At 52.9% G+C, this 16,073-nt stretch overlaps 1 protein-coding gene across 1 annotated transcript in view; it reads left to right on the top strand.

The window, feature by feature from the left end:
- Positions 1–16,073, top strand: part of LOC144891699 (uncharacterized) — a 1,187,956-nt gene that overhangs the window by 895,065 nt on the left and 276,818 nt on the right. The gene's annotated exons all lie outside the window — the stretch shown is intronic.

The following is a 16,073-nucleotide window of genomic DNA, read 5'->3' as shown; positions in this document are numbered from 1 at the left end:
CGCACAAGAGGACAAAATGTTGGGACTCAAGTCTTTTATTCCCCCGTCTTCCACCTCCTCCGATGACGTTCACGCTCTCCCCAATCAGCAGCCGCCATCCCATCACTCCATGGTCCCGGACCAATCACTGCTCTCTGGGGCGTGGCCTTACGGCCCTGCCTGCTTGATGTGGTGATGTCGCGGCTGGCAGTGCCATTGGTATTGTTCAATGTCTTGTTCCGGTCACTTTTATTTAGTGTCATTCATGCTCGATTTCTTAGCTTGTGTGTGTGTGCTGCATTGTCATAAGGAACAGAGGAAAATAACAGAGGCCATTACATACAGGGGATTAATTACCCATAATCCCTAACTAATTAACATAACCCCACCCCTCTCATGGGGACAATTATACGCGCTTGCACGACATCCCGTCTAAACTAATTTCCTACTTATGTACATGGGGGTTCTTCTTCTTCATGACATTCGGAGCACACTACCTATACCAGTATACCATTCTACCTGGCTCGAAGGTAATCATTGCCTACCCCTGACAAACGTAACAAGAAGTTAAATTGCCATTCGATTGATTGTACCATTAAAGGGAAAGGCAACCCCCTTATCTCCTACACACTTCCTCCTTACTCTCCTCCACACTTCCCCCTTACTCTCCTCTACACTTTCCCCTCGCTCTCCTCCACACTTCCTCCTTACTCTCCTCCACACTTCCTCCTTACTCTCCTCCACACTTCCTCCTTACACTCCTCCACACTTCCCCTTACTCTCCTCCACACTTCCCCTTACTCTCCTCCACACTTCCCCTTACTCTCCTCCACACCTCCCCTTACTCTACTCCACACTTTCCCCTTGCTCTCCTCCACACTTCCCTCCTTGCTCTCCTCCACACTTCCCCCTTACTCTCCTCCACACTTCCCCCTTACTCTCCTCCACACTTCCCCCTTACTCCCCTCCACACTTCCCTTACTCTCCTCCACACTTCCCTTACTCTCCTCCATACCTCCCCTTACTTTCCTCCACACTTCCCCCTTACTCTCTTCCACACCTCCCCTTGCTCTCCTCCACACTTCCCCTTGCTCTCCTCCACACTTCCCCTTTAATCTCCTCCACACTTCCCCTTTAATCTCCTCCACACTTCCTCCTTACTCTCCTCCACACTTACTCCTTACACTCCTCCACACTTCCTCCTTACTCTCCTCCACACTTCCTCCTTACTGTCCTCCACACTTCTTCCTTACACTCCTCCACATTTCCCCCTTACTCTCCTCCACACTTCCCCCCTTAACTCTCCTCCACACTTCCCCCTTACTCTTCTCCACACTTCCCCCTTACTCTCCTCCATCCCCATATATTGGGGCAGGAGTTTGGTCAGAGAACTGTCACAGAATGGTCATCTCTTTTTCAAAAGCAACTAGAGATGCATGAGAACATATACCCTGAATATACTACAAGTAAAAAGTCCATCAAAAATGACAGGTTCGAACAGCTTATTCGCCGGTGCAGCCTCGTGAGCGTGCCAAAGTCTGAAGCCTCGGCCTAGTGTCAGGTATGCTTATTGCTTATTATATCTTCTTTATTTATTAGACTGTGGCGGACACGATGGCTCGCTGGTGCGGTGACATCATTCCGCGCACCAAGAGGGTGTCGGCCACGCCCGAGGGGTAGGCATGGCCTCAGGATATACACGGGGCACGCAGCCCCTAGCACCTCAGTGCGGATGAGTGAGCAATGAATAAAGAGCTCGATAATAACCAAAGCGTTGTGGCCTACCTTTGTTCAACGTGTGTCCTCCCGCACCACATTGGTGACCTCTGACTGGTTCAACCGTAGTTGAACCCCCGAACGCGCAATGGCCATCAACGCGATCAAGCTACCGGAGTTCTGGGAAGCGCAGGCTGACACCTGGTTTCTTCAAGCCGAGGCTCAATTCCAGCTCCGGGGCGTCACGGCGGACGACACGAGGTACTTCTACGTGGTCGCTGCCCTTGGCTCCGGCACGGCCGCGCGCGTCGTGTCCTTCCTCCGGCACCCGCCGGACGAGGGCAAGTACGCGTCGCTCAAGCAGCTGCTCCTCGATACGTTTGGCCTCCCAGAGGCCGACCGCGCCAACCGTCTTTTGGACCTTCCCACCCTCGGCGACACACGCCCGTCCGCCCGCATGGATTACATGCTATCCCTGCTCGGCGACGGCCGCGCGGATTTTCTGTGCCGTGCTCTCTTCCTCCGCGCGCTGCCTGTACAGGTACGGCTCGCGTTGGCCGGGTTGACCATTACGGAACCGCGGGCCCTGGCCAGGGAGGCGGACAAGTACTTCGCAGCCCACAATGCGCGGCCGGCATATAGCACGGCCGTCGTGGGTCCCGGCGCCAAGCACGGCGTGTGTGGTTCAGATCCTTCCGAGCACGGCGAGGGTTTGGCGGATCGCCGCGTGGCATGGCGTTCAGATCCTCCCGAATACGGCGTAGGTTTGGCGGATCGCCGCGTGGCATGGCGTTCGGTTCCTTCCGAGCGCGGCGTAGGTTTGGCGGATCCGTGCATGGCCCCCACCCACCACCGTCGTCGCAACCGGCGCGGCGACCACCACGGGGCCAGACCTGGTGCCATTTCCATGCCAGGTTCGGCCACAAGGCCAGGTCCTGTCGCCCGCCTTGTACTTTTGGCTGGTCGGGAAACGACCAGGCCAGCGCTCACTTCCTGCCATGAGCGTCGGCCATACTGGCAGCCTGTTGTTCATAACGGACACCTCCTCGGGTCGTCGCTTCCTGTGCGACACGGGAGTGCAGGTGAGCATCCTCCCTGCTTCCGCGTCCGACCGGCAAGCTGCGGGCCGGGGCCCCGCTTTGCTTGCCGCCAACGGCACGCCCATCCGCACGTTCGGGAAGCGTTGCCTCTCGCTGCGGTTCGGGGGGCAGCGCTTTCAGTGGTCGTTCGTTACCGCTAGTGTCCCCATGGGCCTACTCGGAGCGGACTTCCTCTGTGCGCATGGGCTGCTGGTGGACGTGAGGCACAGACGCCTTGTCCAGGCCGAAACCTTCAGCTCGCTCACTTGCACGCTGAGCAGTTCGTTGAGCTGCTCCCTGGGCGACTCACCAAGCGGCTCGCCAAGCGGCTTGCTGAGCGGTTCGGTTCCGGCAAGGTTGGTCTGCACGCTTCCGGCAGCGGACGAGTTCACCCGCCTCCTCGCCAGCTTCCCGGCCCTCACGCAGCCCACGTTCTCGGCGGTGGCCATCAAGCACAGGGTGGAACATCACATCCCCACCGTCGGGCCACCGGTCTACGCCCGGGCACGCCGCCCCGAGCCGACGAAGCTCGCGGTGGCAAAGGCGGAGTTCGCTACGCTGGAGCGGCTGGGCATCGTACGGCGCTCCAAGAGCGCTTGGGCGTCGCCACTGAACATCGTGCCGAAGCCCGGCGGGGGATGGCGGCCGTGCGGGGACTACCGCCGCCTCAACGATGCCACCACCCCCGACCGCTACCCGGTCCCTCACATTCAGGACTTTTCCGCCCGGTTGGCGAAAATGTCCATCTTTTCTAAGGTGGACCTCATCCGCGGGTACCACCAGGTCCCCGTCAGGCCGGAGGACATACCGAAGACGGCCGTCATTACACCATTCGACCTCTTCGAGTTTCTTCGGATGCCCTTCGGTTTGAAGAATGCGGCTCAGGCGTTCCAACGATTGATGGACAGCGTCTTGCGCGACTTGGATTGCATTTACGTCTACCTGGACGACATCCTCGTCGCAAGCGCGTCCTGCGAAGAGCACCTCCGCCACCTCCGCACGCTCTTCGAACGCCTGGGCCAGCATGGCCTGATCGTAAACCCCGCCAAGTGCCGGTTCGGCGTCGCCGAAATCGACTTTTTGGGGCACCGCGTCACCAGGCACGGGGTCACCCCCTTGCCGGCAAAGGTGGAGGCGGTCAAGGGGTTTCTGTGCCCCCGCACGGTCAGGGGGCTCCAGGAGTTCCTGGGCATGGTAAACTTTTACCACCATTTCCTGCCCCGCGTCGCCCAGCTCCTGCGCCCCCTGCACGAGGCCCTCCGGGGGAAGCCGGGTAAAGGTGACGTTGTTTGGACCGAGCAGATGGACGCGGCGGGCGCAAAGCTCGCCTTGGCTAACGCCACCATGCTCGCGCACCCGGCGCTCGATGCACCGATCGCCCTCACCACCGACGCGTCGGACTACGCGGTGGGCGCGGTGCACGAGCAATGGGTGCGTGGTGCTTGGCAACCGCTGGCGTTTTTCAGCCGGCAGCTTCGCCCGCACGAACGCCGGTGCAGCACCTTTGACCGCGAGTTGCTCGGGCTTCACCTGGCGGTCCGGCACTTCCGCCATCTGCTCGAGGGCCATTCGTTCACGGCCTTCGTCGACCACAAGCCCCTGGTCTTCACGATGGCCAAGGTCGCCGAGCCATGGTCGGCCCGGCAGCAGCGTCGCCTCTCGGCCGTGTCCGAGTAGACGACGGACATCCGGCACGTCACGGGAAAGGACAACCCGGTGGCGGATTGCCTTTCCCGGTCCGTCACCCACGCGGTCCACCTCGCGATCGACTATGCCTGGATGGCGGCGGACCAGAACGCCGACCCCGATGTCCAGGCCTTGCGGACCGCCATCACGGGCCTCCGCATCACCGAGGTGCCATTCGACGGCGCGGGCACGGCCCTCTTGTGCGACGTCTCCCTCGGGCAGCCTCGCCCCATCGTGCCCGCGGGCTGCGCCGGGTTTTTGACGCCATCCACGGCCTGTCCCACCCGGGCACGAAGGCCTCCCCGAGGTTGGTCGCCGGCAAGTTCATCTGGCATGGCCTCTGGAAGGCCGTCCGCGATTGGACCAGGACGTTCCTCGCGTGCCAGCGCGTGAAGGTGCACCGCCACACCCAGGCCCCGTTGGCCCGTTCACGGTGCCCGAACGTCGGTTTGACCACGTTCACGTGGACTTGGTGGGACCTCTGCCCCCCTCGCGGGGTTTCACCCATGTCCTCACCATGGTGGACTGCACCACCCAGTGGCCGGAGGTCGTGCCTTTGGCGGCGACGACGGCGGCGGACGTCGCGCAGGCGTTCATCACCACCTGGGTTGCCCGGTTCGGCGCCCCCTCGGACATCTCGTCCGTCCCCGTCCCCCATTTCACCTCGGAGCTCTGGGGGGCGGTCGCGCGGGGGCTCGGCGTCCAGCTGCACTGCACCACGGCCTACCACCCCTAAGCCAACGGCCTGTGCGAGCGCTTCCACCGCTCCTTGAAGGCCGCGCTCCGGGCCACCCTCCGCGACGGCGGCTGGGTCGACAGGCTCCCCTGGGTCCTGCTGGGCCTCCGGACGGTGCCCAAGGACGACCTGCGCGCATACGCGGCAGAATTGGTCTTCGGACAACCGCTGCGGGTGCCGGGCGAGTTCCTCCCCGACTCCATGGCACCATGGTCCGCGGCGCAGCAGCGCTCCGCACTGCAGGAGACCGCCCAGAGGTTCGCCCCGGTGCCGACGGCGCACCACGGGTGCCCGCCAACGCACGTCGCCCCGGAGCTTCGCACGGCGGAGTACGTGTTCGTCCGCCATGACGACCAGCGGACACTGCGACGGACCCCGTACGATGGGCCCTTCCGCGTGCTGGAGACCGGGGCGAAACACTTCACCCTCGACATCGGCGGTACTCCTGACCGCGTTTCCGTGGACCACCTCAAGCCGGCCCACCTCAACGTGGACCACCCCCCGCCAGTGGCTCGGCCCCCGGTGGCGGACCTCCGGCACCGCCCGGCCCCGCCGGCACGCCCCCCCCCCCCCCCCCAGTCCTGCACCCATCCCAGGTATTGCCGGAGGCATCCCAGATGACATCCCGGCATCCCAGACGCCGCCAGCCGCCAGAGGGCGCTTCGGCCTGGTCATCCGTTTGCCCCGCGAACTGACCCTTCAGGTGCGCGGGAATTCTGGGGGGGCGCGTGTGGCGGACACGTTGGCTCGCTGGCGCGGTGACATCATTCCGCGCACCAAGAGGGTGTCGGCCACGCCCGAGGGGTAGGCGTGGCCTCGGGATATACACGGGGCGCGCAGCCCCGAGCACCTCAGTGCGGATGAGTGAGCAATGAATAAAGAGCTCGATAATAACCAAAGCGTTGTGGCCTACCTTTGTTCAACGTGTGTGCTCCCGCACCACAAGACATTATTCATGTGGAAATGAACACTCGTTTTGCTCTGCGTTTTGCACATCATGTACAGCAAATTTCACCTCCCTGCGCCTTGTATTTATAATTATGTTAAAAAAACGCTTCTGTACACCGCCCCTGAGGCTCGGTTTGTAAGTCACCGTCTACAATTCCAATAGAAGAGACACAATTACTCTATTATGGAAAATGTTTTTCGAGGTTATTTTATCCTCAAAAATAGACCGTAGTGAACACATTCGTGTTAAAAGATTGGCCTTTAAAACCTTCCCTTATGAAGGGGGACAGACATCTGTACAAACACACACACATTGTGTTTTATATGGTAGATTAGACAGGATAGGGTAAGTGGTTATTTCCATTTCATTCCATTTAGGAACAAATTATTCATATAAGTCATTGTTGCTCGTTCCACTAATCTTTCTCACAGTCCAAGGTTGGAGCCATTACGGGCTATCTATTAATGGTTGTGGGTAGTGGAGGTGAGGTTGGCAAAATCCAAATTGAGAAAAGGAAGAGACTGGAGAATGGGATAATAAAGAGAAATGAGGATGGCGGGGTGTGGGAGGAGTAGGGAGAGAAAGGAAAAAAAAAAAGGTTTGATACAAGATATGGATAAGGGAAAGGGCATGTGTGGTGCGTACAGCGGGGGCAAAAATACCGCAATACTTGTTATCTCATCCTCTGGTTTTTTGGGCCAGAAAGAGTTCAATTTATGACCATGACTCGTCTTCATGAGATGATTCGAGCTCTACCTCTGTTGATTGCCACAAAACGTATTCTATTTGAAACTGGAGGCTCTGCGGATAAAGGGTTAAAGCTTTTACAAATCACCCCATAATTGGCTCAGTGAAACACAACCGGAATAAGCATAAATCACCTAACATAGTGACTGGCGAAAATTACTTAAACGAAAGGGATTCTAATTTTTGTTGTAATCGCAAACGCAATCTCAATGCCAGGATTGCCAGCCTTAGCATGTTCTGCCCTGGTGATTCTAATCGACTTTAAATTAGCAACAGAATTAGTTTCTTGCCACCCAGCCACCCAGCTGGCACTTTGATGATCCATGTCACATTTGATGGTCAAGAATACGAGATGGTTGTTCAAACTTTTTAATACTGGGCTAAACTTATCCTTGCTGAAACATGTGCATTATAAGGAAATGTTTAAAATAGCGAGAAGTGAAAAATGGTGAATGAGAATGACAGCACAAGATAGCAAGGAATGGTGAAGTTAATTTGCCTTGCCCTTAAGAAAGTTGCACAGTCGTGGGAAAATGGAAAAAGCATCAATTCTCAAAAAGTTGGGTTTTTTATTCTTGCCAAGTCGACATTTAAAAAATAACAAATTATACAATTATTATGAACAATGAGCAAATCAACAGAGTGTATGGGATTTCAACTTGGGGTTTCAGGTTGAAATCCCATATACTGTGAAATCATGAGCGACGGCTCAGATAGGAATGACAGATCATCCAACGCTGATGTAAGCCATTATAGTTGGGAAATTGGGATCCATAGCATTTCATCGAATGCCGACTACTTGCATTGCTCATCTCAAAACTATTTCTCAAGAAATTAACGAAGCTGATATAAAAAGGAGGCTGAAATGAACACGGCACAAAGGTGAAAAAACACAAAAAAAGGGAAAAACAGATCCTCTCAACTACAGACCAATCAGCCTGCTCCCAATCATCAGCAATGTCATGGAATCCATCATCGCTTCTGATATTAAGTTCTTCCTCTTCTCCAATGGCTTGATCTCGGATCATCAATTTGGTTTCAGACCAGGTCATTCTACTCTGAACATGTTGCTTCTGCTGTCTCAACAATGGATGGAGGTCCTCAACGCCAAACAGGAAATCAGAGCTGTCTCCCTTGACATATCACGTGCCTTCGATATGGTCTGGCACCCCACCCTGCTCACCAAACTCTCCTCCTATGGTATTCATGGAAATCTCCACGCATGGTTAACTTACGGTGTCACCAAAGAATAATTTCCCTGAATATTGGACAATAAAGATTATTATTATTATTATCCACAACTTTTTGAGATATCCTGTTCACAAACAGAGACAGACAGGGGTGAAAACATAACCTCCATCCACCTTCAGTGGAGGAGGTAAGGAGACAAGAAGGAGCATAAAGAGGCAGTTCAGAGTATTGCTTCAACTCCTCACTTTCCTCACACAACCAGGTGGGGCCGTGTTGGTCCAAAAATGCAGGGTTAAAGAATGAGGAGGATGGGAGGTGGAGTGTCGATGGAAGTGCAGCGTAGAGATAGGGGAGGCTCAGAGAAAGGGCGGGAGGTGCGACCAATGCCTCGCACACATGGGGGCAGAGGGTAATCGTTGATAACTCTCTTAGGAATGCTGATTCCCTTTGTGCGTCCAAAGTTAACGGTTAGCGATTCTTAGACAAAGCAAGAAAGCGACAGCATGAGTATGGGTGCCGCAGCCCAGTGCACCAGGGACATCAGCGTCACCCTGGCCTCGCCTTGTGCTTCCCTTGTTTCGCTCTGGCCCCAGCACATCTTGTCCTGGATCCAGCAGTTCATCCTGGTCCTATAGCACCGTTCGTCCTGGACCCAGTGCAGTTCGACCCGGTAGGCGATCGCTCAGGCAGACCATTTTCTTATTGATGCGTCCCTGGCACACACAGAACAGCCCCGAACCAAACCCTGTCCTGGCCTGGCCGTGGCTTTGAGGGAGAAAAGTCAATGTGAGGATCCTTTGACCCCGCGTGGCCTTTTCCCATTGGTGCTTGTCCAAAGGAGTGGGTGCAGCGATGCAGCTGTGAGGGTTTTGATGGAGGTTGGTGGTGTGTTGGAGACTGAGGAGTACAGGAAGGATGGACGGATGAACAGATGGATCGAATGTAACGGTGAATAAAAGAATGAGGAGTCGGAATGGTGACGGACGGATGAACTGATGGTTAATTGTGAGTGAATAACTGAGTGAGTGGATCAAATGTACAGATTGAATGGTCAGAAGGACGAGAAAAAACCAACTGCAGGGTTGAAGGAAAGACTGTTTGGGTTAAGGAGGGAAGGTTGAATTGAGGTTTGGTGAAGTGGATTATTGGTAGATTGAGGAGATTAAAAGCGACAAATTGTGAGACGTCATGCCGGGAATACACAGACTAACCTCACAATGCATTTCCCTGGACAAAGGGCCAAGGTCTACCGACACAAAAACTAAATAAATAACGAATTCTGGGAAATCCTGGTGTAGATGAATGCTCTCCCCTGAGGTACATTTCCAAAACCGTTACAATATTCATGCACCTTCTTCAGAACAGGGTTTTCGACCTGAGGTCCTATTCATTGTCATGTGATTTCACAGAATTGACAGACAATGATCAATTGCCGTGCATTTATTAACTCGTGGCATACAGGGCCGTTTCACGTCCATTCCATCTGCACTCTGATGTAACTACCGGAAACGGAAAGAGACCCGTTTGAACATGAGGAACATTTTGCACGTCAATCCATGGCATCCTCCCCTGCGTTCGCAGAAGTTTAAGTCATCTGAACCAACTGGAGCAGTCACGACTATCTCTGGAAGTGGGGGGTTGAACTGGTGTTCTGGCTGTGATAATGCTGCAGGCTCTATTGATTGGCAGTGACGGTACGCCTCGTGGTTCTGGTGTCAACAGATTTTGCGGCAACCGTGCAGGCGTCTCGATGACGTCCCCCCGGTAACCATGTCACACCCGCGCCGAAGTTGCGGGCAAACACTGGATCTCAAATGTTGATACAGCGACTGTTGGACGACTTATCGTGCACCGACTATTGATTAAGCTGGTTCTGATAGACATTTGATAACACGTCCAGTCTGAGAATGTCAAGCACCGATCACAGGTGTCGTTTCATCAACAACTTGGATGGAGCTGCACCTGTTGTTGATTGTGGTGTGATGTGGTATTTGAACTGGAGACGAGACAGCTTTCTCTCTAAGTTGCCCTCCCGAAGTTTCTGCAATCCCGATTTGATGATTCCCACTGAATGTTCGGCTAAGCCTGGTGATATGGGCTGACAAACTTGTGATTGATGCCGTTCCGATGCGTGAACTCGACCAACTCCGAACTGGAAAAACACGTACTATTATCACATACGATCATCCTGGGCAAACCATGAGCAGCAAAACAGCGTCTGAGTTTTTCGATGGCGATGGCTGATGTGGTGCCCCACGTCACATAGGCATCAATCCATTTGGAGTGCGTGTCCGTGATGATCAGAATCATGCTGCCATCAACAGGCCCTGCGGTTCACTGGGCCATTCCCAGGGATGCAGTGGCGCTTTTGCAGGTGTATTCCTTGTGCCCTGGCAGGAGTAGCAATGCCAAACATGATGTTTGATGTCAACATCAATATTTAGCCACCGCACATAGCTTCGAGCGAGTGATTTCATCTTCACAGTCATGGATTTCATCCATGACTCTGAAGCGCAGATTTTCTGGGATCATGACATGGCAGTCCCAGAGTAGGAAACATTTTCTACACTGAGGTTGTTTTTACGTGCCAGCCATAAAAGCTGGGTCGACCTCAGTTAGTAAATGCCATCCATTCTGCACAGCCTGGACAACTCTGGACAGAAAGGGGTCTCATCGAGTACGAGTGCGGATCTGGCCAGCATCGACAGGACAATCTTCCAGACGATCCATCAGTAGGACAATGGATCCTGATGTAAGCAAATTTTACAATCGATTCAAGAAGGGCTAACCGAATCATAGCATCTACATTTGCAATAGATGAACCTGGCTTATAATGTATGGTGTCATTATCAGTGAGAAACAGGGACCAATGGATGATCCTGGGTGGTAGAGTGTCAGACGTCGCAAAGGTGATAGAGTGTCCTTAGTAGGACCAAACAGACTAATCAGCGGCTTGTGATCAGTAAAAATCGTGAAATGACGTCCGATAAGGTGCTGACGAAATTTGCTGACGTCGAAAACGGTTCCCAATCCTTCCTTGGCAAGTTGGGAATAGTTATTCTCTGACGGGGACAGCGTTCTGGAAGAAAATGAAACAGGTCTTTCTGTACCGTCGGGCATCACGTGAGATAACACATGACCCACTCTATACTAACAGGCATCGCATGGCAGCATGAGATCCTTCACTGGAGCAAAATGAATGAGAATGTTAGATGATTTAAGGAGATCCTTGGAGGTCTGGAATGCTGATTGTTCAGTGGACCCCCAGCTCCAGGAAACTCCTTTTTTCAGAGACAATAAAGACGGCCCAAAACGTTGGTCACATTCGGCATGTAACAACCACAGAACTGAACCAAACCAATGCATGACTTCAATTCGGTCACATCTCGTGGAGCAGGAGCATCCTTGATAGCTCGGACTTTCTCATTTGTCAGGTGTAGACGCTCAGCATCAATTGTATGACCCAGGTAAGTGACATATGGCACCATAACCTTGCATTTGTCTCGACGCAGGTGTAGGCCGGAGTCTGAAATCTTCTTCAGAACGTGATCCAGGTTTTGTGGATGCTCAGCATCCACATGACTGGTAACCAGAATACCATCATGGGAACAAACGACATTGCATTCAGCGGCAAATAAACTGTCCATGACACGTTGATAGATGCCAGGCACAGATTTCTCTCCGAAAGTGAATCAATGGTACCTGTTCAACCCACGATGCGCGTTGATGGCAGATACTGTTTCAAATTGTCGTACAAGCGGAGCTATAGATAGGTGGATTTGAGATTGAGTTTCATACAAGTCTTGCCTTCAGTGAGACGAGCGTAGAGGTCTTCGATCCTCCCTCGGGATTGGATATTTACCCAATGACAAACACTTGTTCATGGTCATTTTATAATCTCCACATATGTGGATGGACTAGTCTGGTTTTATTACCAGAACAATGGGTGCCGCCCATTCGGCGTACTGAATTGGATTGATGATCCCCAAACTTTCAAGATGATCCAGTTCCTTGTCAATCCGCTCCCGCAGGACGAAAGGGAGTGGGCGAGCCCTGCAAAATATAGCTCTGGCATCCCGGTCAACACTAAGTTTAACCGTCTGTCCTTTCAATGTTCCAGGCTCATCCTTGAAGACATCCGGATACATATCCAGCACGTTTTTGAGTGTTTTTGTAGCCATAGGAGAAACATTGGCTGCCCTGAGTAGATGAATGCTTTCCTGGAATGCTGATTGTTCAGTGGACCAGGATGCTCAGTTGAATTATGTGGCATACTTCAGTTGAATTATGTTGAATTATGCTCAACCAGTCCCTAACTAGTAAGGAAGACCCCTTTCCAGATTGACGATCAAGAGTAGGTGGAACTCGCGATTATCGTAGCCCACCGTGATGTCACAGGTTCCACAGGGTACAATCTTCTCACCTGTATAGTTGGAGAGTCCATAGGTAGAGGGTTTCAGTTCGGTAGGTCTGAATTACTCCACAGGTTCGTGAAAATAGCACGGCTGATGAGCGAGACAGCCACACCAGTGTCACCAGTGGACCATTGCAAATGGAGGTCGACAACAACAGTGGCAAGAAAAGGGTCCCGCTTGTCGCGAGAATCAATAAGAAGCACTGAAGCAGGTCATAGAATTATGAGTTATTGGAAACAGAGGTCACCTGGCCAACCTCAGGTTCCACCGACCCAATAAACAAACTAGAACGGGCACTCGGTAGAGCGCATACCTTCGCCGCAGCTACTGTTCTGTACTTGGCATGGGAGTGTAGGGAACAGAACAGTGAACAGTTTGGTGCTGATTTCATGCAAATCGGATAAGAATTGACCGAGTTATGACAAACAAGATCGGGCATTGAATTCTGAACATTTTGGCATTAGTTGCATGCCAATTGGATAAAAATTGACCGCGCTATGGTAAAAATACGATTTTGACCTTTTCGTGACCTTGACCTTGACCTTTGACCCGATTGCTCCCAAAATCTAATCAAATGTGTCCCGTATAATAACCAATCATCCCACCAAATTTCATGCAATTCGGTTGAATACTTTTTGAGTTATGCGAATAACATACACACACACACACACACACAGACATACAAATAAATACACAGCGATCAAAACATAACCTTCCGCTTTTGCGAAGGTAATGAATGTTCTTGTCAGCAGCTTTCTCTTTCCTCCATTTGCGAGTGATGCAAGCTGGAGCAGCATGGCCAGTTATCAAATAAAAATAGCAGGTTGCATCTTTGAACCGACACATCTCTGGGGTGCTTTTCATTGCACTTGAAGCATCTCTTGTGGGTTTGAGACTGCACTGTGTTACGTGGTCCCCTCGGTGAATACCTGGTCTCGGTGACCCCCGGACCGTGAGAGGAAATTCGCCAGAAAGCTGTATTATATATGCGCTTTCGCCACGCAATCCATATGAATTTCACCCAAGAGACAACTGATGTTCAAGGATATATTTCCAATGGTAATGATACCATACAATTTCAATGACACAACCACGGAGATTTTCCCCGAGCAATCAACAATACACAACCATCAACAATTCCCAACCCACAATCAATTCCCTATGATTAAGATGGCCATCTTATATACGTGTGTCCCGGTGAGTACTCACGACCCCCTTTTGGTCTCGGTTCCGCACAATGTCTCTGGGCCCCTCCTGACCAAGATGATGGTCGGCGTCGCCGCACTCGGGCGGTTGAACGAACCCCGGGTGGACGTGTTTCCACCGGGCAGGTATCGTACCCGGCACCCCGGCTACAGCCCCTCGCGGCCACGCGAAGCGGGGACGGGAAAGCAAGCCAAAAGCCCCACGCCGCTTGCCAGGCGTGTTAGGCCCCAACGGGCAACCCGTACGCGTCTTTTTAGACGGTGTCGCGAACGGCGCCCAAACGCTGGGTCGGTGCACGGCCACACGACAGTTTGACGTCCACCGGGCAGGTATCCGTCCCGGTAACTCCTCTCGCCAGACAGGCTCGGGAACGCCGCTTTTCCACACGGCTCAATCAATCCCACCTTTCGTCGGTGCGGGGCGAGGAAGAAGAAGAATCCTCGTCCTTTCTTCCTCGTGTCTTTTCCCTTCCGTTTCCGGTCACTTCCGTTTCCGGCCACTTTTTCAGAAGGGCTCCTGACCCTCCAACCACAACAACTACACAACAACTTAATATACTACACACGGATAAGCAAAGACCTGAATGGTAATTCACATACATTCACATAAATATGTAACAACTGGCTTCTGAGGAAGAGACTTGTTCCAAGTTCCAACTCATTTTTTTTTGTTTTGCATAGAAGCTCGAGGCTCGTGTAAGAGTTAAATATCATTTGTATTATATATATTTATATTTGTAATATAATTTGTATTATATATATTTTATAATATATTTTAGAAGTTGCGGAAGGCGAGAAGACGAGGCCATTTCGTAGGGTTCAAAGCTTGTTTATTCAAACAGGAATCTCCAGCACACTCTAAACTCGAACGGAAGTGGTAAAGCTTTTATAAAGCCAAAACCCTCTTCGGAGGGCGTGGCTCCCACAACCGCGCGTGCGTCACGTCCAACAAACCAAAAGCCCGTGCACGTGGATTAGACCAAACATAAGTTAACCGCGACATGCGAATAAGGTAACCGCTACATGCGCCCCCCCCCCCCCCAGAATTCACTCCACGGGCGTGTACGTAGTTCGCAGGCGTGCTCGGCAGTGCCGAGAAGGCTCGAGCAGTGCTCGCCTCGGTACGCGCGAAAAAACGCAGCCGTGGGGTTGAGCCGATGGAGAGGCTGGTCAAGTCCTCGGGGGAAGCTGCCGAGGTTCCTCGCGGGCCTCCCGAGGTTGCAGTTCGCGGGTGCAGTGCCGAGAAGGCTCGAGCAGTGCTCGGCCTCGGTGCACGCGAAAAGCGGCTGAGCCAACTGAGGGGCTGGGCAAGGCCTCGGGGGAGGCTGCCGAGGTTCCTCGCGGGCCTCCCGAGGATGCAGAGTCGGAGAAGTAGTGGCGCGAGTTGCAGCTTTCTACACGCGAGCTGTAGTTGTAGAGTGTAGTTGCGCGAAGGTGACGAGCAGCCGTGCGCGTGAAGGTAACGAAGCAGCCGTGCCGCCAACGTCAGTGCGCGCGCAAGAGATGAGCAGCAGCGCGCGCGAAGGTAACGAAGCAGCCGTGCCGCCAACGTCAGTGCGCGCGTAAGAGATGAGCAGCAGTGCCACCCACATCTCGTAACTGCGTCCCTTCGGAGGGTCCTGGAGCAGGCTCGCCCCTCCGTTCGTAGAGGAGGAGCCGAGCGCGGTGCGCGAACCACATGGCCGCTCGTCGTTGCCAACTCCGGCAGTTCGATCGAAACTGCCGTGTTCGTTTGCAGCCCCCGAATCCGTTCGGGGGCAGCCGGGGTCACCAGTTTAGAAGTTGCGGAAGGCGAGAAGACGAGGCCATTTCGTAGGGTTCAAAGCTCGTTTATTCAAACAGGAATCTCCAGCACACTCTAAACTCGAACGGAAGTGGTAAAGCTTTTATAAAGCCAAAACCCTCTTCGGAGGGCGTGGCTCCCACAACCGCGCGTGCGTCACGTCCAACAAACCAAAAGCCCGTGCACGTGGATTAGACCAAACATAAGGTAACCGTCACATGCGGATAAGTTAACCGCGACATGCGAATAAGGTAACCGCTACAATATATTTGGCTGATCATGATGTAATCGATTTGCATCGATCATCATTTGTAATCATTTGCATCGATTTGCACTTCCGCGCCATCTTCACTCTGACTTCAGAAAAAAAACATGGCTGTTCCAATGAGAAAAAGCGGTTTTATCTATGTTATGAATAAGAATGTTCCTCAAAATCAAAATGAAGTTGTAAAATTCGCTAATTTCCAGGTTTATGTACTGCACAAAGTTATACTTGTTCTTTTGTGTTATTACTTTATTCTTACTTGTTTTGGCCTAACTGTTAGTGTTACATTTCGGACCTCGAACCGCCTAAACTGTACCGCACA

This window comes from Myxine glutinosa, chromosome 4 (assembly GCF_964187855.1).
Source record: "Myxine glutinosa chromosome 4, kmMyxGlut1.1, whole genome shotgun sequence".
NCBI lineage: Eukaryota > Metazoa > Chordata > Myxini > Myxiniformes > Myxinidae > Myxine > Myxine glutinosa.
The sequence above is the reverse complement of the archived record's forward strand: the minus strand, read 5'-3'. Positions and strand labels throughout refer to the sequence as shown.